We start from the raw sequence: 26,964 nt of genomic DNA on the forward strand, positions 1-26,964 counted from the left end.
AAACGGTCACCCATCCAAGTACTGACCCCGCCCAACGTTGCTTAACTTCGGTCAAAAATCACGTTTGTTGTATGGGAGCCCCACTTAAATCTTTATTTTATTCTGTTTTTAGTATTTGTTGTTATAGCGGCATCAGAAATACATCATCTGTGAAAATTTCAACTATCTAGCTATCACGGTTCGTGAGATACAGCCTGGTGACAGACGGACGGACGGACGGACGGACAGCGGAGTCTTAGTAATAGGGTCCCGTTTTTACCCTTTGGGTACGGAACCCTAAAAACTAACAAAGAGAACACAAAATGAGAGGTTGCGCTAAATGGTTCACTCAGCTAGGTGTCACGGTATGAGCCACATGGCACACTCCGCGACGCTGATTTTCAGTAAGGCCCAGTGAATGGACTAGGTGGTGGGTATTTCTTGTATTTCTGAATGCAATTTTGGGTGCCGAGGCCCGTTTCTGAAAAGCTTGTAACTTGTAATACAAATGGAAGTCCCTTTCTAACGAAATCTGTATTAAAAGTTACAAGCTTTTGAGAAACGGGCCCCTGATGTGGTGCATAATTATTCTTAATCGTATTTTCACGAAAACTTACGTAGTGACAGTTTTGGTGAAATAAGAAAGTTTTTTCATGTAGATGGATAAGAGATTTGTCAGTTTTTGAGTTATATGATAATTATAGTTAACAAATTTTCCTGTACCCCGTTCCTACGTACCTAGGTAATGATAATATGACAATCAATACATTATGACTTAAAACTTTATGTGAAACAAAGGGACCCCGTTCCTAAGTCCCTTTGTTTCACATAAAGTTTTAAGTCACAATGTATTGTTTGTCATATTATTAGTCCTAAAATTGAAACCGTTAACTTTTCATGATTTTCTTAAGGTTAAATATCCTATCCTATCTTAAATAGGCTAGGTTTGTTTTATGGCAATCCTGAAAAGTTATGCGTTTTTAAACCAAACAAATTATGACTAACGAAAATGCGTACAGACAATACATTATGTCTAAAAACTTTTTAGGCAACAATAGACACGTAGTAGGTACCTACATGACGTTTCAAAACTCAGACATAACCTCAAAAAGCAACCTCAATATCAAAATGATACCCATCTAAGACACCGCTCCTAAATCTCGCGCCACAAAAGCGCGACTGTCAAAGACATAAAGGCACTCACACAAAGAAAAAGACGCTGCGAGGCAAACAAAATGTCTATACAGGCACGACTAAACATTGCCAAGACGTGGGTGGGGGTGGTTGGGGGGATAGAGTGGCGATAAAGACGCGACAGACGTTATGGAAGTTTCTAGATTGACATAGGTACCAGAGGGCTTATCTTAGCTATAGCTAAGATAAAAATCGTTGAAACGCCAATCGAAGCTTAGGTACCTATACACAGAACTTTCGCAGCATCTGTCGTCCCAATACACTTTTATTTTTATTTCATTTAATTTCCGAGCCATTTCGTACTTTGTCACAGAGACAATCAATATGAAAGTCGCTAGAAACAGTAGAAACCTCATACTATTGTCACAGTGATAAGGTACGGAATGGATCGGAAATTAAATTATTTGACTTATACTTAGCCTTCCTAAAACTTGAGTTCTTCATCTTAGGTAGATATTAGTTTAAGTTTTTAGGTATGATTTACATAAAGAATGCATAAGTCGTGGCCAGAACACAGAATTTGATAATTTCATTAAATGCCATTTTAGAATTGATCACTTCATGATATGGTTAGGTTAGATTGACTTTTTCATGATGTGGCCAACCGATCATTTCATGAAATGGTGGCTTGGTAAAGGTTAATTGTCTGAAAGATCATCTTTAGCGATAAGGACGCCTTTTGTTTACCTCTTGTCTTTACGTATTATGTGTTACCTTATACATGTATATATTTTGAGGTTGTGCTATAAATTGGATTTGTAATTGTATTGTAACATTGCCAAGACGAGGATGGGGGTGGTTGAGCGAAAGAACTCTGGGCCCGATTCAGATTTTGAAATAGACATCTGTTAGATATCTTTTAGACATCGCCAAGATAACGGTATGTTTAAGATCTAACCTGTCAAATTTGACATTTGCGCGATTCTGGAGATACTCTTGAACGATTTCCACAAGATATGGCTTAGAGATCCAATTCACATCTAATAGATATCTAACTCTATCTAACGTAAAAGTGACATTGGTTGCTCGAATTGCACTGCAAAAGAGAACTAGTTGAAATCTAAACTATATCGTATCTAGAATGGATCTAGTACGTGTCGTCTCTTGTGAATATCTTGAACTTCAAATACGGCAGTCTCTCTCTGCCCTCTGGTTACTCTGTGGCAGCCGCACGTTATACAACACATCGCTGTGTACTCTGCGGCCCCATAAGCGAGCAAAATCGTTAAACTGCGCTATGGAAAATTGTGGAAACTTGTACTAGTATGTGTAACTTTTTAATAAGATTACTTATAGCTACAGATACCGCGGTATTCGGAAAAAAAGCTCCGTTCTAGAGAAGAGATACGATATGAACTAGATACCAGCGGGCTCAGCACGGTTCCATTTTTATCCACTATCACTAAGCCCGTCACTTTCGCACTTACATGCTTGTTAGAACGTGACAGGCATGGTGATAAATGATAAAAATGCGACCGTGCTACTAGGGCTGGTAGTTTAGATTTCTAGATATCTTTTGAAGCTCAATTCGGGCAACCTTTGTCACTTTACGTTAAATTATCCTTTTAAGATCGTTTCAAAATCGTTTTGAGATCAAAATATACATAGCGAGACGTTTTGTGAAGAGTATCTCCAGAATCGCGGAAATGACAAATTTTACAGCTTATATCTTAAAATATCGTTATAGTATCTTGGTGATGTCTAAAAGATATCTAGTAGATGTCTATTTCAAAATAAGAATCGGGCCCATAGATAAGTGTTGATGGGAACAAGCAATGGAGAAGAGAGAGTATGTAAATAATGATTTTTAAGTTTTGTATGTCTCCTTTAGCATTGCCGACATAGCTTGAATTTTTATAGGTATTAGGCAATGAATTAGTAAATAAAAAGTCCTTTTAGAGGTTATAAAACGTAACTATTCTGATGGTAGAGTGGTTAAGATATTACCCAGTTAGTTATACTTATAAATCTTATAATAGAGGTCATTTAAGATTTTGGTTTCCGGTATTTATGTTATAGGTACTTATAGTACTTTAGCATGTTTTCAGTCTTCTTTTTGCTTTTCTATCTAGATATGTATGTATTCCAGTGGTTCGCAATTTATTTTAGGTATAGGTACACCTATACTTAAGTATTTGTATAGGTACATTTGTAATGAATGGGTTTTGCATTCACAAGATTATTAATTCGACTCTATACAACGTGTCCCAAAATTCAACGATACGCTGGCACCAGAAGATGGACCTGCTCATGACTACTCGAAAAAAAAAATTTAAAAAATTAAAAAAATTAAAAATTGTAGACATGGTCGTTAAAAATACCACTAGGGGTGTCGATTTTCATTTTTTTTTGTAATTTCATAATAAATTGAGATATTTTTTTTTCTTTTCTTTCCTCGAGTAGTCATGAGCAGGTCCATCTTCTGGTGCCAGCTTATCGTTGAATTTTGGGACACGTGGTATGTATTTTTGTATAATTTTAGCTTAAGTCTAGTAGGTAAGCCGTTCTTTACACGTTGAGTGCGAAATGATAATAAAATCAAGGCGTATTGTGCGCTGAATTCTAAACTTGTTTTTTTTTTATAGGCGAACTAAGGCATACATTATCGCGTTTTATCATAAATTATTTTCCCCTTAAACATTAACATTTGAAATCGCATACGCAAAACTCGCAAATATAATTTTTGCTCTACCCCCGTACCATGAAACTACATCACCTGATCGCTATCCCATCGTTATTACATCACTTGGTACGGAGGCGGCTCGCCACCTGTTCGGCATCCGGCCTTTAATGAACGATACGGTAACTAACGCAAGCTCATATTTGTTTAGTTCTTAGTTAGATTTTATACTCTATTAATTTGAATTTAAGGTTGCTTTTTAATTAGGATTTTAAGTCATATAGGATGTTTATGTCCCGTACTAAGTAAGCGAACGCATAGCGTGTAATTTTAGCAAGCTCACATTGCGTTGATCTGTTTTGAATTTTGAATTTAATCGCTCTTAACATAGGGTTGAGTTTTCAAGTATGGTTTTAGAGAAGATATGGATGATAGATTTGCGCTTTGCGCTGACTTTTCAAACTATTGTCGTGTGCAGTGAATGTTATAATTATCGTATCGTATTATTCATATATGTACTTAGGTTCTTTTTCAGGTTTAATTACAGAAAAGAACTTAAAGAACCTTTGAAAATCTTTTAATAACTTTTTTTTCGTATACCTAGGTAGGTAGGTAAGCCAACAACTATAAACCTTAGGTAAGGTAGGTACGTTTTAGTGAATATTTTTTTCAGATAACTTTTAATTCTTATAAAGCTGCTAAGATCTGACTTTTATCATGAAAACTTAAATTGCAATGGACTCTATGAGTTACGTTATTAACACGTTCACGTCGTTCACTGCGTTACGGGGGCTTTTGAACCCCGTTCGATGTCATCATTCAGTAGGGAGGCTAAAAATCGTGTCTTACTCGCTGGTGCGGAAGCTGTATCTTAGTTATTTATATGACTACGATAAAGACAAATATAGTTTTGAATTTCTTGTCAAAAGTATAACCAAGTGGTATATTCAAAATATACGAGGTCTCAGGAACCCCGTACCGACCAGGGAACAAAAATTGCATTCTAGTGCGATACGGGTTCCAGTGAACCCCGTATAGACTTTAGCTGGCCCGTACGGGGTTATGAGCACAGAGTCACTAGTGCAGTCATCATTGCAAGACTTTTTATCGGCAAATTAAAAATAATGCGTTCGAGAGGCATGCTAGAATGGTTTCATTGCAAAAACAATGTAGTTAACAATTGGTATAGTTTAGAACACCTAATATACTTCACGACATATCATATCACTGAATGTTACGTATTGTTGACTGCTGCTCAGAAGTCAATTTTGACACCAATCAGTTCCAGGCATGTTGTGTCGGAAAGTGGCGTTTTTATTATTAAAACTTTAGGTTTCAACCTGAAAAACTATATCTAATTATTAATATAGTAAACACTAAAATATCGTTTGTTTTATTTCACACCACTATTGATTTATCGACATAACTAAGGTATGTGCGTTACGGGGTTTGCTAAGCCCCGTAGGTTTTCAATTTTAGTGCGATACGGGGTGAAAATAACCCCGTGATTTCATTTCTATATATTTTCATGCGTTTTTAACGTGTCTACATGCGAAGCGAACTTGACGTAGGTAATTTCATAGTCTTTAAACTTGTCAAAAAATAAATTATACAATATAATATTTCAGGACTTTACAGCCGTTTTAACAGACTTGGGTGTACGGGGCACTTTTATACCCGTAACGCACCACGGTATAAACCACTACGGGGCGGATTAGACCTCGTAACGCACTACATTTTAGGTAAAGGTTTTGGCTTGCCGCAGTGAACGTGTTAATGCTGAAACTACTGAAATGTCGAAATTCTATAATGAATAAATACCTCGGACATCAAATGTTATAAAACCTATCCATCAACCTTAGGTATTCATTGTTCCATTCGGTATTAAGAAATCCATCTCCGTTAGCATTTTTTCAATCATTTTAATATTTTTGTTTTTCAAAATTAAGTACGTTTACCTACTTCTTAACCTACTCTATCAACCAATAACAATTACAACCGCCACAACCTATAATTGGCCGTTCCATTTCCGCAAAATTCAAATTTGGAACACATTCCACACCAATCACAATAGAGTTGGCTCCGCGTTCCAATTCGGTGCGCTATTGTTGAACGGCGGCCCCTGATTGGTCGAGGGGCACAATGGGCCACGCCCACAACAATGCCCCATTGTCATCTGAACGACGCCCAACGGTTTTTAATTTTTTAAGAAAAACCGTTTGGATTGGCGTTCGGAATTTGAAATTTTCGATTAGAAATTGTGCGCTTTCAAATTCGAATCGAATTGTTTTTGTGATGACGATTGCTAAGGCTTACAATAACTTTTAAGATATTATCCGATAGGGATCGGACTTTCAGTGTGAAACAAGTGTCAAATGTGACGTTACTTCAAACAACAACGTCACTTTTGACACTTGTTTGACACTTATATCCGATCCATATCTATGGAATGAAATTTACACTAGGGGTTTTGACATGCAGTACAGCATCATTTAAAAATACACGTCTAAAGTAAACATTCCTAATAGCCGTTGATTACTCCATTAAAAATCTCAAAAAGCCCAAAAGCATTAAGGACATTAATGGCCATGTTAGAAAAAATGGCTACACTTAAGTGGCCGAATAAACCTCATTTTTTCCGTAAAAGCTCCGTTTTAAAAAACTAAGTGAAATGTCCATCTATTACTGAAAACACGTAATATGACGACTAACTTTCTAAAACTCTTATCTGTCTGTAATCGTCAAATGAATATCAACCTTATTAATTAATAGTTAAGGTAGGATTTTAAATGGGAAATTAGTAAAGATAAGAGGTTTGAGAGTGAATTGTGTTTCATAGGGGATGCTACAAATGATGATTAAACTAACTAATGGTTCCATTAAGGTGAGTTAGCGATATTTTAAGGCGAAATGTGTAAATGCTTCCCCTTAAGTTGACTTTGGAATAAATCTACAGTTACTTAGTAGTGCGCTCAATGTCCGAAGATATAATGTTAGGTAGGTACTATTTTCTAAAATGTACCTATTCGAGTAGCAGGCTAGCAGGTCATAATAGTCATAAATTGGGAGATTTTCCTTAGGAATTGGGATAGGTATTATAGGTAAATCAAACGCGTAAGTCACGTCATGCTATCGAATTAAATTTACACTAGGGTTACAGCACAATTGTAACATATCGATACATTAGGTAGGTACCTAACTCACCATCAAAAGCTAATTAAGTTATTAACATTTTTGTACCAATATTATCATAGTAGGTTAAAACCTATTTACCAACTTTTCTGGATTTTTAACTTAAGTATTATCTGGTAAATGGGTTCGCTGTTTAAGCGTAAAGAGATAACAGACAGACAAACAGAGTTATAGCATTAATAGCGAATAGTCAGAAAAAAACAAGTTAGGACTTAGGACCTAAAGTATGGCCTATTAGCCTTTTAGGCACAGATTGGCATTATCTCCGGAATCAGATTGTATTGAATAGCTATAGGTTATCAAATAATCTACGTAGGTCCTACCTAGGTATTGGCTAACTAATTGGTGAAAGGTGAAAGTATGCTAATATAGGAATTTTCATTGAAAACGTTGGCATTTTAATTGTGAATACCTATCCATTATTGTGACAATGGTTAGTTAATTAAGTATACATACTGATAAACCTCAATATTACTTGTTAAGTTTCCTATTACTCACTCTTTTTGAAATACACAGGTATTACCTAGTACCTAGGTAATAAGTATTTTTCAGCCTCCTAACCCGCAATAATTTAAAAACAGAATATAAAAGAATAAAACAACTAAAATTTTACCTTCAAGGTAAAAGGCAATATGGCCGCCATATCACGAGTTCTCAATATGTCAGTCGAATATATCCTTTCTGGATGACTTCATAAATGCTCACATAACGCGTGGAAACATACCATACATATATCAAAGTATTAAAGCACTACTAAAATTAATAATCGCCAAATTAAAGACACAACTGACAGATCAAAAGGCTGAAAACCTTCTAACATCGTAATTATGTCTACAATATTAATACACAGGTATATATTTCCTACATTCTAGAATAAAAAAAATCATAATCATATCTCACAAGAAAATATTATTTAAAATACAACCTTATGTAAAGCGGTTAAGGTTTATTTTCTAACGAAGTCGCAAAGCGTGATACGATTTCGCGGAAGTAATTCCTCAATGTGTGCTTGCCAACTACACACATATTGTGTTGATTATGAATTAATATTTGAAACCGACGACAAACTAATATAGACTCTAAGTTTAAAGAAATAGGGTTCATTTTAGATTGATAGTGAAAGGGGAACTAAGGCTAAAACGCATCATCAAAAGTTCCGTTTGTGTGAGTGAAGGGTTGAAATGAACCCGTTATCTCGAAGGGGAGGGTAATCTTTAACTTGGGGAATTAGGTTTAATGTATCTTAAGGTTAGTTCGGAGTTCAGTTAAAATGAACTTTGGTAATTTTGTTAGCGTTAGGGGTTAAATTGCGAATTATGTTTTGTTAGGTACCTACCTAGTTATATTATAAAAGATATTTTTGAAGTTTATGTATGTACTTTGTTTGTAAACAGATATTGTTAAATTTAATTAGGATTAGCGACGGTGACAAGACTTAGGTATAGGTATTTAGCATTATTAGCATTCTTTTTTATTTGTTTAGTTCAGGTCATTTTATAGTCAAGTTTAGATGTCCTAAAAAAAGGACAAAATCAAACTACATAATAGAAATCTCTAAACTTGTTCCAAAAATATATTTATGTATATAGAGGCATTTTTTTTCCAAAAGCAAATCGTAGATAAGATAAGTAATATTATGTATATTAGACTATTATATCAAGAATGTATTACCTATATTCTAATGATTTGTGAAATATCTCTACCTATAGGATAGGTACCTACTTAAAACTTATACAATATGTTACCTACATACCTACCTAAGTAAATAAAATGGATTTGAATAAGCTTCAAATGTTTCAAAAATTCAAATATCAAATAATATTTACATACAAATTGTCCGTATATCTATTAACAATTCTTTTGTCATTCAAATTCTGGTAATAAGAAGATATTGAGCTATAAACAGATTTAATCGTATTATTGTTTTTTGGGAGGTCAATGAAGATATCGACATCCTTATATGTTATAATCTTATATCTTTAAACGAGCAATTCTTGTATACTTATTTATTTATTTAGTAAATATTTCGGGGATCTCGGAAATTACTCTAACGATTTCGATGAAATTTGCTCCTTCTGCTCTACCGACTTTCTGAAAGACGATGTGTAGGTACAAAAAGCAAGAGAGAATTACGGCCCAATTCGAACTTTAAGATACGTCAGTTAATAGATCTAAAAACGATATGGATTAGATATGTCAGTGTCAAATCTGACGTTTCTCCAAACAAAAACATCACTTTTGACACTGACACATCTAATCCATATCGTTTCTAGATCTATTAATTGACGTATCTTAAAGTTCAAATAGGGCAGTTAAAGTGCGTAGTGCTTGTTCAGTCATGGAGACGGCAGAGCTGTGTTGTGTGTGAGCCTGTTATCAATCGGTACTATAATTATAATATCGATCTAGCTAGGTCTTATCTCTGGGAAAACGCACATTTTTGAATTTTTATATGTTTTCCGAGCTCGGTCTCCCGGATATTAATTTATAATTAAGTGTTATACACATAAACATTATTTACATATGAACCTATATGTAAGTACTTCAGCGATGAATGAAACGCTGGGAAAACCCCAAAATGCTTTCCACTTTAACTTATTTTTTTAAACTTTAATTTGTAATAAAGCGAAATGTACCTAGGTGCACTTTGATGTCCGTACATCTGTGTAGTGTATCTATTACCGACCGCACTGCAGCGTCGAATGGAACGACGGAAAAACCCCAAAATGCTTTCCACTTTAACTTATTCTTTTAAACTTTAATTTGTAATAAAGCGAAATGTACCTAGGTGCACTTTGATGTCCGTACATCTGTATAGTGTATCTATTACCGACCGCACTGCAGCGTCGAATGGAACGACGGAAAAACCCCAAAATGCTGTCCACTTTAACTTATTTTTTTAACTTTAATTTGTAATAAAGCGAAATGTACCTAGGCACACTTTGATGTCCGTACATCTGTACAGTGTATCTATTACCGACTACACTGCAGCGTCGAATGGAACGCCGGAAACACCACAATGCTGAATCCGATACGGCCAATTAGCGTTCGCCCGTCGGCTATTTTTGGTGCGTCTTGTAGCGTGTGACCTGCCCTTTATGCTGCCTTATTTTCTTCTTAAGAAAATAGATAATAATATACATTTTTATAAAGTGATATTTACTTGAATTACGATGAATTTAATAAAATAATAGTTGTATTATTTTTTGATTAGCTTGTCATCGCCATACAATGTAAAACGCAAAATCTAGCAAAATTGTATTGGGATCTGTCACCGTAGCTAGTTCTGTTCGAAAAATACTTGATCGCTTTTTAATAATAACCTAAAAGTATAGGTACCAAATTTAGAATTTTATTTAACTTGTAAATAAAGTGTAATGACTTTGCACTTATTGTAATTTGACCATCTTTGTACCTACCATGTTCTAAGAAATGAAAATTTGTATTTGTATTTTGAAGTATTGCCCTTATAATTTAAATCACATCATTCATTCATCATTTAAAACTATATTTTATTTATATTTTGAATTTACGAGTATACTGTCTCTACTCAAAAAGCAAATCCTATGATAAAATAAGGTGTCCTATAAATAGGCCAAGACTTAATGTAGGGACGACGCTTAAAATTTTCTAAAAAGTTAATGGCAGATGTAAGAATAAATAAAGAAGAGTAGTAAATATTCTTAAATAGAAAAGATCCATACATAAATTACTGTAAACTACTCCAAAATCCTATTCACTATTTATCCATCTACTAGTTTTCAGTACGGTAAGTAAGTAGATACTCGGTAATTCCTCGGTAGTACAAAGTAGCAAAAGCTATATTCAAACAATATGGTTTCAAATGTATTCAAGCATACCCCACACTACCGTCCCAAAACAAGGAGTCGTATAAGCCATGCTATTATTTGGCACTTTTTCCCTTTTTAAATTACAGCTCATAAATTTCTAATCAGCATAAGTAAAGGCCCCAATTAAGAAAATCAAAGACATTGAAAACAATCTCTTTGACTAAGTAACGGCGCCATTCGAGCAATGCTTATAAGAAGTCATTGCGGTGCGATACCTAGGTATCTGACAGTGTCAACAGTGACGCTTTTGATTGAAGAAATGTCACTTTCCACACTGTTATCACTTCCCTCACATCTTTATCGTACCGCTGTGAATTCTTATAAGCGTTGTTGGAATGAAGCCGTAAGACGAAACGGACGCAATCTAGTAATGGGGATCGATCACGATCACCTAGGGGTCGGGGTTTTAAGTTCGGGAAAGGTTGGTTTAGAGATACGGGTATTGTTTTATGAGTGAAGCCGTGGAGGGGGGGGGAGGTTGCACTTATAGGGATTATAGGGACCAGCCTCTAATATTGCTAAAACATAAGTCTTGCACGCAAACAGTATATTCTTAATTATTGCTTTCAAACAAAATATGTAAGTAACTTTAAATTGTCACCTGTCAAAATATGAAATAAATATGGCCCCATTTCAACACTAAACCAACACGAACCATAATACGCTTCCTCTTTTATAACATTAAGAAGTATAGGTATACAATGTATTAGATAGTATATTTATGTATAATATAATCGTAGTAATGTAGTTTAAAAAATCCATGCACCAAACAACTCGACCCTATAAAACACACAAAAATATTATAATAAATTTACTAATAATTATAGTTATGAATTATGTAAATCACGAAAAAAGGATTGTATGATAAGGAAAACTAAATGAATTTTCAAGTTTATTACCCAATAATACTTAATAATCGTATAATGATGTTACACAGAGTAACTTCGGCTCTTTCAGGACAAAACACACAACAACACACACACACACACACATTTATATAGGTACACATACCTACAAACCTCAATGTAAGCGAAATCATGAAGCAATAGGTACCGAAACAGTAATAGAGACCCCCACCCCCTGCCCCCTACACCCACAGGATTATAATAGGAGAGCCACGTAGCAAAAAAACTAAGATAAAATAACGCATTATCAAGTATAGGTACCTACTAAATATCACTTAATATTACATTACAACTTCGCCTCTCTCAAAACATACAATACACACACACATATGTGCACATGAAAGCCTGAATGTAAGCGAAACCGAAGCAATACTGAAACAGTAATAAAGACCACCCCCCACCCCTCGGGAGATAATAGGGGGGCGAAGTGGGTCACGCTCCCGGCGGGCAGCGTGTGTACGAACAATGTCCTTTTTTCCTCCTCTTCCTCGCGTTATCCCGGCATTTTATAGACGGAGCCTGGGTCCGCATGACAACGAATCCCAAGAATTGACGGAGGCACTAGTTTTTAAAGCGACTACCTTCTGATCCAACCTAGAGGGAAATCAGGCCTTATTGGGATTACTCCGGTTTCTTCACGATGTTTTCCTTCACCGAAAAGCAACTGGTAAATGTCAAATGATATTTTGTACATAAGTTCCGAAAAACTCATTGGTACGAGCCGGGGTTTGAACCCACTACCTCCGGATTCAAAGTCGCACACTCTAATACCGCTAGGCCACCAGCGCTTCAATGTCCTTTTTTAAGGCTTTTATACTGTATAAGGAAATGTCTGATATAGTTATTAAACAGTTGAAAATGTAAGCTAACATAGTCATTAAAATTTGAATTACAATTTCTACACAGATTCCAATATTAAATCTATAAGAAACTCTGTTAGTAGTCGTTAATGTAAGCCACTACGTTTCATAAATCAATAGGAGAATATGTGTATCAAAGTAGGGATAGGTACCGTTAATTTTTGTATACTGAAATAAAGTGAATTTTCTTATAAGAAAACAATGGTGTGTTCTTATGATTTGTGATATTTTACGTTTGTCCCTATAATTTTAAGAGTTAACGATTAGGCATGTGTTTGTGTGTTGACTGCATTTCATTATCATAATTATAAACACCGATGTAACAGAAAAAAAAAAAACAAATATGTAACACGTGTTCATCGCTTCGTTACATTCTCTAATTAGCCGTTCCATACAAAATTACGAAAAACGCTCATTTTAGCGACCGTCCTATATTTAGCACAACCTTGGCATTGAGATTAAAATACACGTAACGACGCTCATGACATGTCCTTTTTATAGGACAATCGATTTAGATATAAAAATAACCCGTTTAGGTACGGTGGGAAAACCGTTGTGCCATTACCAATACAATAGAACGTTTTCTTGAAGCCACGCCTTGCATTGTGAACGCCCAGATAAGAAAGAAAAATTTCTCGACCGATTGTATTGACTTTTTAAACGCCCAACACACCCACTGGGTCTCATTGTGTGCACGTCGACAATGCCTCGGAACCACTGTGCGCCGGACTAAGACGATCGTAGGGCGGAGTCTAGAGAGAGAACGCGGCGCACCTATTTGATAAATAATGGGGGGGAGTGGGACAGCGCGCGCCGCTCGGTCACACTGCGCTAGAAAAGGATGGGCGGCCGCTTTGTATAGATTCTTGTGTTATTCCGCATAGACAATTGATTATTTTACAATTTCTAAATAAAACCTCATCCAATTTTAATACTGAACCATCGTGAACACTAAAATACAGCAGTCTGTAGTGCTAAAAAGGTAGATTTTATTAAAGTAGTGTAACTTAATGGTGTGTAAGCGAGTTATTGTTCGTAGGGCACTGACATTAGGTAGGTGCGTCCTTGTCGCACTCGCGGGGCGGGGGGCAGGCATTGTAGCGCGCGCGTATTGTCGCTTCGATCTGCCTCATTGTGTGGCGGCGCGTCGCATCGAGCGGACGTACGTCGGATTTTCGAATTCGAATTTCGAACCGCGTTCGATCGTGTACGAGTTTGAGCGTTCGTTTTTTTTGTGTTGTGTTTTTAAAGTTTTGAACTGTGTTATAATGCCAAAGAGTGAGACTGTTTAGACGTGTTTTGTTTTTTTTTTCTGTTGAATCCTGGCCGGTTTTCTCTGATGTCTCGAAAACAGAAAGGAACAATGGTAACACTGTTGAAGGTATGTAATATTACATTTAAAAAAATACAGTGTCCAAAGCAAAAGGAAAAATCTTACAAGATTTATAAAAAAAATCGTTAAACAAAATTTTATTCATTCATGTTGTAACTTGCCCACTGGTCCAAACGGTCAAAAATCTTAACAAAAGTCCCTAATAAGTAAATTCTTCTGTCCTTTTGTATTCTGATTTGAATAAAATCCCTTATTGTGGCAAAAGGTTGCGAAATACCTCTCAGTTTTGCCAGTGAGCAAAGAACCTGTTTTCCATTCAGCTCTGACATTTGACATGGTCAGATGATGGATGAAAGTCGGACTTTTTGATCTTTGAATAAAAGGGATTATTATTGATTGAATGTAAAACTCGAATTACGGTAGTTTTTAATAATTGGATGCTTTGTTAAACGTTGTGAGTCAATGACTTTTTTATATTATACCGTTTGCGGTTTTTGAAAATCGAATTTGACGGATCATGAACTTTATTTGATTATTTTTAATCCTTCAGGTGTAATATTTTTTAAATTATTTTAATAACTTTGTGCCAATTAATTAACCTCTTGTCGTTGTGTGGTAAGTTAATTGATAAGAATCATGACAGTACCTATTCATAGTCATCTTTTTGCTTTTTTTGGAGATTTTTTTTTCTGCTACATACTTACACAGCACAACCGAGGTTTGAACCCACGATTTTTGACCAACACACACATAATTAAATGTTAAATTTATTATTTGATTGATATAGTTATCCGGTATGGTCACTCTAAGGGTTATGCTACTTACCTTATTTTAGGGAACGCAATGTATTTATTTTTAAGGGGTTATTATTCCCTGTATATCTTTTCAGTCCTGCCTTCCAGGATGTTTAGGAAAAAGTTGCAGTATTAGATGTCCCAACATCTAGCCTCTCCTATTCCTTATCACTACATAGTATGAAACAAAGTCGCTTCCCGCTATCTGTCTGTCCCTATGTATGCTTAGATCTTTAAATCTACGCAACAGATTTTGATGCGGTTTTTTTTTAATAGATAAGAGTGTTTCAAGAGGAAGGTTAATGTAAAATTTGTTAACCCGTGCGAAGCCGGGGCGGGTCGCTAGTAGTATTTAATAAGCAACGCTTTTCTCCTACCATACTCAGAACCTCTTCCTTTGCATTTGTCTTGCCAATTTTTCATTGGTGGGCGAATATTTTGTGGGTTACCGAGTTTTGAGACCCCTCTTACACTAGAATCTAGTGTCTAGATAGATGGGTAGGTAGAAACTAGACGTTATTCTTTATGGTTTATTTGAAGATGTGCTTTTTACTGTTTTATCAGCGTTTGTTCCTGTTTGAAATATTATACTTAAGCATAAAAGATATTCGGTATAGGTATGACGACATAAGATGAAAATATGTTTAGTATCATATCATAATTCATAAATACGAAATTCTGAAAATAGTCAAGATGATCTGTAACGATTGTCAGTTACATAGTAGGTATTAATAATTCAGCCTATGTATATACATCCCACCACAGCTGGGTACACTTTTTATGTAAGCAAGTACTCACGTCACGATGTTTTCCTTTACCGAAAAGTTAGTGGTAAATATCAAATGATATTCCCATGATATTCTGAAAAAATCATTGGTACGAGACTGGGTTTGAACCTGCAACCTGCGGATTAAAAGTCGCACGCTCTTACCGCTAGCCTAGAGGTCGGCAAATTTTCGAGAAAATTAACAATCCGTCTAAGTCACCAGTTTCAGTAAATCACCGAAATCACCAGTTTTGCGAATCTCAAAGAGCCGCAAATGTTGTTTTCAGTGGTCTCAGAACTTTAAATGTAATTTTTTTAGTCGCTTGATGACCCGCAATCGTACCTCCAAAGAGCCGCATGTGGCTCGCGAGCCGCGGTTTCCCGACCCCTGCGCTAGCCTACCATGCGCTCTTAACGTTCTAAGTATATGATGTGCAATAATTTGAAGAATTCAGACAGCTGTTGGAGGCTACCCGAACGGGGCGGGCCGTGAAAAATACAGTAGCTATTATAAATTACATAATGGCTGGTCTATAATTTTCATTTACAAAAGGAACAAATACCTACTTAGCACTTAACAATCCTTAAATACCCTTTTAGCCTGTCGCCCGCGGTAGCCTTTCTGAAGCTTGCTTCTGAACGTGTTTTTATTTTTGCTCGAGTTGATTCATCTTTAATGGCGGCGGAGATAATGCGGAATATATAGAGGTATTGGAACAAACTATTTTTTAAATAGCTGCGTTTATAAAATGGTTTTAATAGAATAGAATAGAATAGGTAATAATAAAAATACATCCTTTTGGCAAGTAGTTAGTGTCTACTACCTATAGTGTCTATAGGAACTACTTTACTACAAACTATTTTGGATGCAAAATTCCATACGGAAATTAAATGCAGATGTTTATAGAAATATGATTCTAATTATAATATCTTATCTCTCCAATCACCTATTTACCTCTATATTTAGTACATAATACACCTATTATACCGATTATTTCGTTGAAGTGAGCCAATATTTACATCGCATAAAATTCAATAAGCGCCGTTTTTAAAACAGGTGAACTACAAAGTAATGCATATTCATATAACAAGCCATATTTATTCCCTTACAAATTGCCCGCTTTTACGAATACCACAAAAAGGGTGACAATCGTTAATTGCCCCTTTTAATGGGAAAAATGCAAACTTGCTGTATTGTCCGTGTCAGTGACGACCGCATTTAAAATTTAAACTTAAGTAGGTGGTAAATTAACGCGAATTGATCTCTTGTTTCCAAATTGCGGGCTTTTTTCGCGTTTAATGCCCTCGGCCGGCAAAGTGCTGATATATTTTTGTTAATGGTTCCAGGTTTTGGGAACTGGAGTTTTATTACGCTTGATAATTAGAAGGGTTTAATAAAATTGGAGGATTTAAAGGGTTAGATTTTTTAATTACGTAAGGTAGTTGTACGTAATTATTCTGTATATTATGTCCATTACTAATTTACGAAAGTTAGTATTATCTGACAAAATATAGAATGGACTGATATAGATATTAGGAATGTTTCGCAACATAATCGCTGTTCGAAGTTTTTATCTGTATGAGATATAAGTACAGACTTTAAAAATAAAAACACTAGCATACCTACACATCCGCATACTAAAAAAACATATTTATAATAAATCTGGTTACATTAACTCTATTTTGCATAAAAATTGGTTTGATTCTTACAAGCGAATGTATGAATTTCTAGATTACAAAATGCATGCGTTATCACGGCCACATGGACTCATTCGGTCGCTGCAGAGACATTTTATGACAGTAAAATTACGTACATTTCCAGGAAATCCGTTCCCATTTTGCCATTTGTTTAATTTTATTCGAAGCTCAAAAAGGAATTACACTGCTATTAAAGCGTAAACTTTTTGTAAACACAGGATTACGAAAATGCCCACTGTGCAGGTTTTCGTTATAACTTGAATTATTGCTAATGTCTATGTAACAGGAGTTTGCATAATTTGTTCGTCATTGACAATTAAATCACTTTTAAATACAGTCTACTTCTCTTTTCCGGCTGATTTAGTCGGTTGTGAAATCACTTTTCAAGAAGTTAATCATGTTGTATGATTTGTACATATATTACGTCACATCACATCGTCTGTTAGGTATAGTTTTTTAAGTTGTCAAAATGTGCTTTTGAATTTGGAACTTTATTTTATTTCTATACCTAGGTATAAAAGTTAAGAACTCGAATTTTACTTGAACCTTTTCTACAATTCGGACATCTTGATAAATTATAATTATGAGCTTCGTGTGAAAAATTAGATCATCTTCGCAAATATCTAGCTAGTAGCTCGCTGAATTTTGCTGATGAAATGATTTATAATGCAATGCCCCGGTAACACGGCAATTGTTTTTAATATACTATTTCAGATTCACAGGAAACGTCCACGTATTTATATAAAACAGTGCCCGCAATGAAAACAGTCGTAAATTCAATCGAATATAAACCTAGCCGGATGCGAGAGTTATTAAAAAAAATGGAACTATTTAAGATTTAACTAAACAGATATACTAAATACCGTCAAAGTCCAGGAGGTCGTAAAGTAAAGATGCGGTTGGTTATGGTGCATTTATTAGTGTTAAAAAATCTATAGGATGTGGTTACCTTAATGTGTAACTCAAACATTGTGGTTATTTACAGTTTACAAGCTAGTATATCTTTCATTTGGTCCTTAAAGTATGACGCTAAATGAGTTTATGACGGTTTCGCTAATTTTATATGGTGTGTTGGCACTTTGCGAGGTCGTGTGTGTAAAATTGCAGTTTAGTTAAGTTTAATGTTTGTAATCGCTAATAGATGGAGGTTAAATATTACCTATGAATAATTTATTATTAACGTGTGCGTTTTGAATGAAGTGATTTAAAATTCATTGATACAATTGTTTAATGTTTAACACAATAATAGGAAAAAAGTAGGTATTACGCTTCGTACGGAGATTATAGAATTATACTTTATGATGATGAAAAATAAGTACGCGCAACCTGAATCGAAACGTCATATATATAGATATAATTATGTTTTAACAAGTCTTCTAACTTCTTACCCATTATAAAAACCCGAAAAAAATTACTTTAGTGTGAAGTTGAAAATCCATTTGTATTTACAATTTTTTTGTTTAAGTATCATTTTTTTGGGTGTAACTTTTATATCGATACAGCCTAAATAAAAAGGGAAGTGAATCTTAAAATTCAAATTTGACATTACCTTATTATCGGCCCGAGACAAAATCCTACCCGCCCGAATTACGCAGCTAGCTCACGTAACGCTTACCATTGTGACAGGCAATTCTCGTAATTCGGTGGCATTATCGTCACCCTACATTTTGATCAATTATCCTGACAAACTCTTATCTTTTCTGGTTTTACAATTAGAATCCCAATCGTATTGAGAGCGAAATAAAGTTCTTTTTTCATTGAAGTTGAATAGCAAGATAGGATATTGAGCGGGTGAGGAGTGGATTTGCCCTTCTTTTTTATTAATTCCCTTCGCGTCTCAACGAATCGTCTTTGTTCGTCCTATTGTGAGTACATGTGTAATAAAAATATTGAATAACGCTGGGGGAATTTTGGGGCTTTTTGTATTTTTGTCCCGGTATTTTGTACGGGTGGGACCACTGGGGATTTGGAAATCAGGTGATTCAAGTGAATCGAAAATCCTAATAAGATTTAAACGTAGTTACTTATATCAACCGGGAAGCTCTAGGACAAGGATAAATTAAGTAATAACCTGTAAGTGCAAGTCGCGGAAGTTTCCGAAAAGTTGGAAATTTCTCGAAAATTTCAGAAAAATTAAGAACACAGGAAAAAAGGGAACTTTCATTTTGGAAGTGGAAAATTTCTATCCCCAAAAATAATATTTTTTATTTACTTACTTTATAAAAAATAGCAATATTTATTAGACATATTATATATATTTTTTCGCCAAACTGCATGACAGTTTGTTGGCGAAAAGTTTGTAGGTATTAGAAGTCGGTTTAAATTGTCTGGAAATTTTAGAAACAATCCGACGGCACATATTGAGATAGTACAGTCACGTCAAGTCTGAAAATAATGATACGGTGGACAAAGTGCCAAAAATATGTATACATCCTACCTTAATATAATATGCGCAATTAAGCCGTGTATAGCTACATATTTAGGCACTTTATCCATATCGATTTTCAGACGTGACTGTACCTAAATAGGTTTAAGTATATGTCATTGGTCGGAAATATACCTACCTACTAAGTACCTGCCTATATGACATGCCCTGATTGTTTTCTTACCCCCCTTAAAACTTGGAATCACTGCCTCAGTTCAATCTACCGTCAGTCGACAGTGCTCTTTAGCATTGTCTGCCAACCCTTCCGTTCGCACGTGTGGCATTGTTGGCATTTTGGCATTGTCGGCATTTGGCATTGTCGGCAGTGGCCAGTACAATAAGGAGGAAGTGGCATTGTGAGTTCACTTGATAACTTAATTTGGGGGAGTTATTTAAATGAGACTCTGGTGTCTTTTCAAGGTCGAATTGAGAGTGTGAAATTTTTCTTGCGAATATTTTGATTCTGCATTTATTAGGTACCCTACTTGTCTTTAACATATTCACTTCCAGCGACCCGCTGGGCGGGTTCTGTTTTCGCTACAAACGGGAAAAACCGTGTTATTGGCTACATTCGTAGTGCGTAGCCCGCGCTGGCATTTTATGTGGTAAGGCAATACCTTACAGACTAACATACATATGTATTTTATAAACTTAAAACTAAACACTATGTATATATGCGACAAAACAGAAATACAATAGCCGTCGTCATCTTGATACATTTTTCTTTTCTTTTGGCGTTTGTTGTCATCCTACCTACAATAGTCATCTTAACTAGGCCCCCAATAATCCCACTGTCAAAACTTCGGCCATAATACTTCGCCTACTACCTTTGGAGTCCAAGCCATTTTCACAGCAAAATTTAGACCGTAAGTTACCTTAGACGATAGGCCAATATAGATTAATTCGTTTCTTGATCTTACCTAGCTAAAATACGCGTACATCTGTGAGAAATTTTCAAAAAAGTGCCAAAATCCAGGCGAAGTTCGGGGGTTTTACGGTATGTATACCTTTAAATACTCGTCATAGGATTCCTTTGTCTAAGTATAACGTTATGAAGTCAATCTCCACTTAAGGGCCCCTAAAAAAATCGGTTGAAGTGTTACCATCCATTCCACTCACCATTCCACTTGGGAATATAGTCGTGAGAACATTGTTCTACATTTCCTGCGCAAGCGCATTTCGCACCCTTGGAAGAATGCATTTGTGAACCATTGCATAATATGTAGGTACCTATATGTAGGTATTTTCGGTTAGCTGTCATAGTTTTTTCTGCCAAAAATGTCTACCTTGCTAAGACTGATACTACTGATAGGTACCTTTTTTTTTAGGGTAACAACCTATGTCCGTCTGTCTGTCTGTCTGTCACCAGGCTGTATCTCATGATTACTCATGAACCGTGATCGCTAGACAGTTGAAATTTTCACAGATGATGTATTTCTGTTGTCGCTATAACAACAAACACTAAAAAGTATGGAACCCTCGGTGGGCGAGTCCGACTCGCACTTGTGCGGTTTCTTTCTTTCTAGACGATTACCTTTTATAATTCCTCTTTCAAAAGTGTAGAAAATTTTAATATGTAGTTTTAAAAAAAGGTTCGGACAAATGAAAATTTGAATGATCCTGGAATTCCTGCACAATGTTATACTTATTTTACCGTATACTAAACCTAATTTCATTTCTCTTGGGCGTAGACAGTGTAAACTGGCGTTAGAGAGCCATCTAATATTATACTTTAGCTATGCAAGGAAAATTCAAAAAGTGAACTAAAAATTCGGTCATAAGATAGGCAATATCATACACAGAACAGGCACTAACTTAATGTCTCTCTAGAATAGTACCTAAAGTGTCATTTTATGTAAACAAAAGTCACTAGTAAATTGATATTCAGAGACAATTTTAATATGGCCGTTTGTTTACATAGTTAGCAACACCAAAACAAAACATAACTCAATACGAAATCATAGTCCTTCGAGCATGACCCAACTTTATAGAACATAAAACAAACGTGCGTACGCGCACAGTGGAAGGATCTAGAAAATAATGCGCTTCCTGAGAGGAAGTGTTTTGTCCTGCACGTGAGAGCATGACAATTGGCACAATGGGCTACAATGGGTACGCGTCCATATGTAGGGTAATCGTAATGATATGGTTGAGGTGTGGGGTGCTCTGTCAATCTGTACGTCGATTCTAAAATCAAAACATACTGATTTAGACGTTTAGATAGTTAGATAATTAATTTATTCGTTTGCCACAATACACATAAGATATTAAAAGTACAAAAATGACATACAAAAAACAATCCAGAGAAAAGTGAAAAATTACAAAGACAAATAATAGTCACACAGATTTTTACAAAATTAACCTTTATTGCACATAAGAAAACACACTGTACAAAAGGCGAAGTTAACGCCATGAGATGACATAAGGGATTTCGATTTTGTCGTAGTTTTGTTTTCGTCACATTCTGGTAAATTTCGTAGACTCTCATCTGGTATGAGAGATGCGCTTCGTATAAAGTTGCGATATTAAGCACAATTTCACCGAATATCCTAAAATCATCCGCTACGTTACGAAAACGCACAGTATTTTCGCATATTAGCGGAAAATTTCACACATTTGTCATCATCTTCCTCGCGTTGTCCCGGCATTTTGCCACGGTTCATGGAAGCCTGGGGTCCGCTTGGCAACTAATCCCAGGCCCAATGCCTGGGACTAGTTTGTACGAAAGCGACTGCGATCTGACCTTCCAACCCAGAGAGTAAACTAGGCCCTTATTGGGATTAGTCCGGTTTCCTAAAGATTGTTCACACATCTATATTGGGGCAAATGGGGATTTCGTATTTATTTTGCCCAGAATGAGAAGCTCTTCAAATTAACTAAATTGTATCCAAATCTAACGGACTAAAATTAAAAAAAGAATCTTCCCGTTTAACTTATCCTGATGTAAGGTACCTATCGATGTAACACGTATGTTCTTTAGTTTTTTTTTGCTTCAAATGCTAATACTATGTGGTGTTTATTTATACTCGTTGTTCTTATCTAAGTAAACTTTTTAATTATACTTATTCAACATTATCTTACGAAATCGCTGCTGATTGTACCTAATCTAACGCGCATAAATCAGAATTTTTCAATTAACCCAACCAGACAGGGAAAACAAACACGTATGTCCGTCTGTCTGTTTGTACATGTCTCGGCCGATTGACATATCGTATTGTGATCCGAATATTATTATGCAGGGGGTCAATGACCTGTCTATTCTCGGCAGTTCTGCGGAAAATCGTAATAGTGAGTTTTTCCGCGAATTTCCGAAAAGTTTCTTAGTTTGAAATGATTAATCATTTAAGAGCGTTTATTTTGTATATACAAATAGTCAAGGCGAGTTCAGTCTGTTTGTCTTTGTAAAGAAAAATAGAAAATATGTCCCCTGTGATCCAGCGGAGTGGACAAGAGGAAATATGCTACTGGTTGATTCCAAAACGTCTCCTCTCATCCTACATTAGCGTCTAGTCAACCCTATCCTCCTAAGGCCCAGAAATATAAATGAAAAACCCAAAATTCGCCACTGAAATTTGAACCTAAAGTGCAGGGAATAGAGTTGTTTTTTATTTGTTTGAGAATTTAACGAAACAATAGAAATGCAACTCTGTTCCAATTGAATATGGTTTAAATTGAAGAAGTACTATAGGTAGGACCTTGGGCCTTAGGAGGCTATGGTTGCTACTCGACGTTGGCGCAACTGCGCAACGTCGACATTTTCGATAGCGCTGACTATAGTTCGTTTTTTTTAGCATTAGAAATAAGGTAAACAATCTTGATGTGTCCTTTAATTGAAAAACACATTTTAAAAATAAGTTACGGTAAATATGTAACAATTATGAATCTAATACGATCTTCTATAGTCTTCTGATTTCATAAGTAATAGTTATTGGTTTTAAAAAAGTGTTTGTTTAGACACACCTCGCAGAAGATTATACAGTGTTTTTCAATTAAAAGACATGTCAAAATCGCTTACCTTCTTTCAAGTTCTTTCTAATTTCTAATGCAAAAAAAACGAACTATAGACAGACAGTAGACACTGACGCTCAAAAGACGCTAGTCTGGGATTGCCCTTATAATCGTAAGACTAGAAGGTATATCTCCGGAACCTTGTCTTGAACGTTTCGCCCCTGACTCCATGGTAATCACATGGTATAGTAGGTGCACAACAAAAACATATTTTACGACATTATAATATAACAAACACATTGTTCTAACAACAAAGTTAGTCCTGCATCCTGTGAATAAAATTAGAATCGATGCGTAAACCCATAACTCTTTTTTATTATAAATACCTATAAAAGTGAGCGGCAGTTTAGATTTATGTACAGTTGAAATTATTTGGGAAGACCACAAAAAATGATTTTAAAATTTAAACGTTCCTCGCTTGACAATACGGTTGGTATTTGAATGGATTTTTTTGGGAAAGTAAAAATTTGCTGGGATAGATTTGACTGTAAGAACGGTTATGATAATATCACGTTTGTTGGATACTTCCGTTGTGTTTGCAAGCGAATAATTTTTGAACAACGTTTGTTAGAAGGGAGTTATGTATTATATAAAGACGACAATAGGTAAACCTATTAATTATTTACCTATGTGTCATTTGAGTTGATGCTGTTTTGATTGTGACAATGACAAGTCTACGACGATAGAGTAGGTACGAGTAAGTACCTAATCCACGTCAACCCCTCAAAAACATCTTTACGAACAAAACCCGACTCATCCCTACATAAATATCTCCACTACATTTATTACCTCCAAACAACATCTTGGCATGAAAATAAAGTCACTATTATTCCATGTTTTATCAAAATGCCGAGAATGCACTGAAAATCCACAGTCAACCCCTCAAAACGCCTTTGGACCGATTTTAATTTTGTTTTCGTCAGATTTCGATACAATTTGGAAGATTATATAGGTAGAATTTCCTATTCTGAACATAATATGCACATTTCACCGTATGTCCTAAATAATCTTCCTCCGAGTTACGTAAACGTTTGCATTATATGCAACTTTCGTAGGTAATTCAACGGAAAATTTCATACGATTTTTTGGGATTTTTTTTGATTTCGTATATTCCGTCCAGAATGAAGAGCTCGTCACACCAGCCAATTTTTTCCCAAATCTAACGCAAAAAAAATCGTCAACAAAATAAAAATCAATTCCTTTACGAATAGGTGTTTGAAACTCCCAAACAAAATCCCAAATGATCGATCAGATTCCCGACGTTTCCCTACCTAAATATCTCCACTAGATTTATTACGTCGAAACAATATCTTGGCATGAAAACAAAGTGACTATTCCAAGCCCGGGCCCCGGTATTGTCTCCAGTTTATGATCTGTCGACGGATATATGGGTTTTAGAGGAACCGTTGCTTCTGGGAGTTAGTTTTCCGATAAATTGGGAGATTTTCAAATAGGCATTAGGAGAATGGATGATTTTAAGTTGGCTGGGTTATTGATTCTGCTGTTAAGTTTTGGGTGTTTAGTTTGTCAATACTTCGGTTTTATCTTAAATATTGAGTTATTGAATAAAGACTAAATAATTACTTTAACCAGTGAACTTAAGCGAGCTGAGAACATATGTTTTTAAAGCAGATGTTAAGAAAATATGACAATTTACTGTTGATCGAATTCTTTTGCGGCATACATTCGGTTTCGGTTGGACACTACTTTTTGTAAAGCTTCCTATTACATTGTGGTACCTACATGCTTTGAAGGCGAAGTTTTATTCGATAATATTGACGCCGACTGTACAAAAGATATGTTATCATATAATAAAACAAATTGCTTCCATTCCAATTTTAAAACAACCTCCCAACACGAATTAAATCAATTGGTCAGCGTCTAAACAAAAGCATTCTATAAATAAATCCCAAATAACGCATCATCATTGAATGAACACATGCGTTGCATTAACGCATCTGGCCGACTGACGAAAAAATATCGAGTTTCCAAATTTAAAAACGTTTTTGCGAATATTTTTTGTTGAGTGTTGCCCGCATTGATTTTAGGTGACGCTTTGTGTAATTTAGTATTAGATTTCGCGGTTGTGCTGATTTTGATTTGTTGTGTGATTTAACAAGTTTATTTGTCTTTTTCAGGTAAATATCATGGATTGAATGTAGTCTACGGGCGTATTAAAGGTATATCAATTGGGTCAAAAAGTTGTTTGTATGAGTTTAGGTTATGCGTATGGATAAATTAAAATAAATCGAATTCAAAGACTATGTCCAAATCCTTTACCTACTTTTTGGAATCATATAAGTACCTAATATTAGTAAAATGTTTTCTGAATCGTTACTGTCCACAGGAAAGTTGCCTATTTTTTCCATAACGACACTCAAGTTTTGACTCAATTGTCACTAGTTGAAAATATTTCCTTACAAATTGCAATTGAATATTTTACTGGACATACAAGAAATCAAATTCTCTTTTTATAGTAAGTACACCTGTGAATATAAAATATAATTAAAACACGTTACGTTATGAAAACAGTGAACACCAGTAGCATGTTCAAATAATTTATAGCAACACAAACGCATTCAAGGAATCCAACGTTAACAATTTCCGATTAAAAACTTGGATCATTTCAAAATCATGTATTGAATTACGGATGGCGCCTGCCACTACAAAGGCATTTTGTCTCTGGTCAAGTGTTGCCAGACGTCTGCTGCCATAGACAATAATATCTTTGTACGAGTGGCGCATAAAGCGCATTGTGGCCGATCAATTAGCCCATAATGTGTTCATTGTGAAACGGTAACATTGTCTTAATGTATCTCTTGTATCGTAAAATAATTTTTATGGTTCTATTTACGGTCCAGATACTCGTACGTTTCAGGAGCGGTTTCGGATTACTCGTGTTTTGGTCGTTAAAATTGAAACTGTAAGCCCGATTTTTGTTTAACTGTCGATTGTTTTCGTTAGATTTGGTTAAAATTTGGCTAGTTTGAAGAGCCCCTCATTCTGGGCGGAATAAACACGAAATCCCAGTTTCGGACAAAAAATGTTAGGCATGTAAATTTCCTTTGAATTACGAAAATTTCATAAGTTTTCGTAACTCAAAGGAAGATTTTCTAGGACATACCTACGGTGAAATAGCGCTTATATTGTACAGAATAGGGATATCTATCTATTCACGAATCCAAATCTAGCGAAAAGACAAGTCGACAACATAATAAAGCGATTTGTTTTATATTTTAAAGTGCCCGGACATATTTCACCTGTTAATGAGTAACGCGATACTGCTAAAGATCAAAAGCATTGAGATTTAGAACAGACTTGGAATAATGGCGACGGAGT

At 35.4% G+C, this 26,964-nt stretch overlaps 1 protein-coding gene across 1 annotated transcript in view; it reads left to right on the top strand.

The window, feature by feature from the left end:
• The first annotated feature begins 13,128 nt into the window (after positions 1-13,128).
• Positions 13,129-26,964, top strand: part of LOC134654630 (transcription factor egl-13) — a 149,432-nt gene continuing 135,596 nt past the window's right edge. Inside the window, exon 1 of the mRNA XM_063510103.1 lies at positions 13,129-13,982. The gene's annotated coding sequence lies outside the window, so the exon portion shown is untranslated. The remainder of the gene's footprint in view (positions 13,983-26,964) is intronic.

Source organism: Cydia amplana, chromosome 15, assembly GCF_948474715.1.
Source record: "Cydia amplana chromosome 15, ilCydAmpl1.1, whole genome shotgun sequence".
Classification (NCBI taxonomy): Eukaryota; Metazoa; Arthropoda; class Insecta; order Lepidoptera; family Tortricidae; genus Cydia; species Cydia amplana.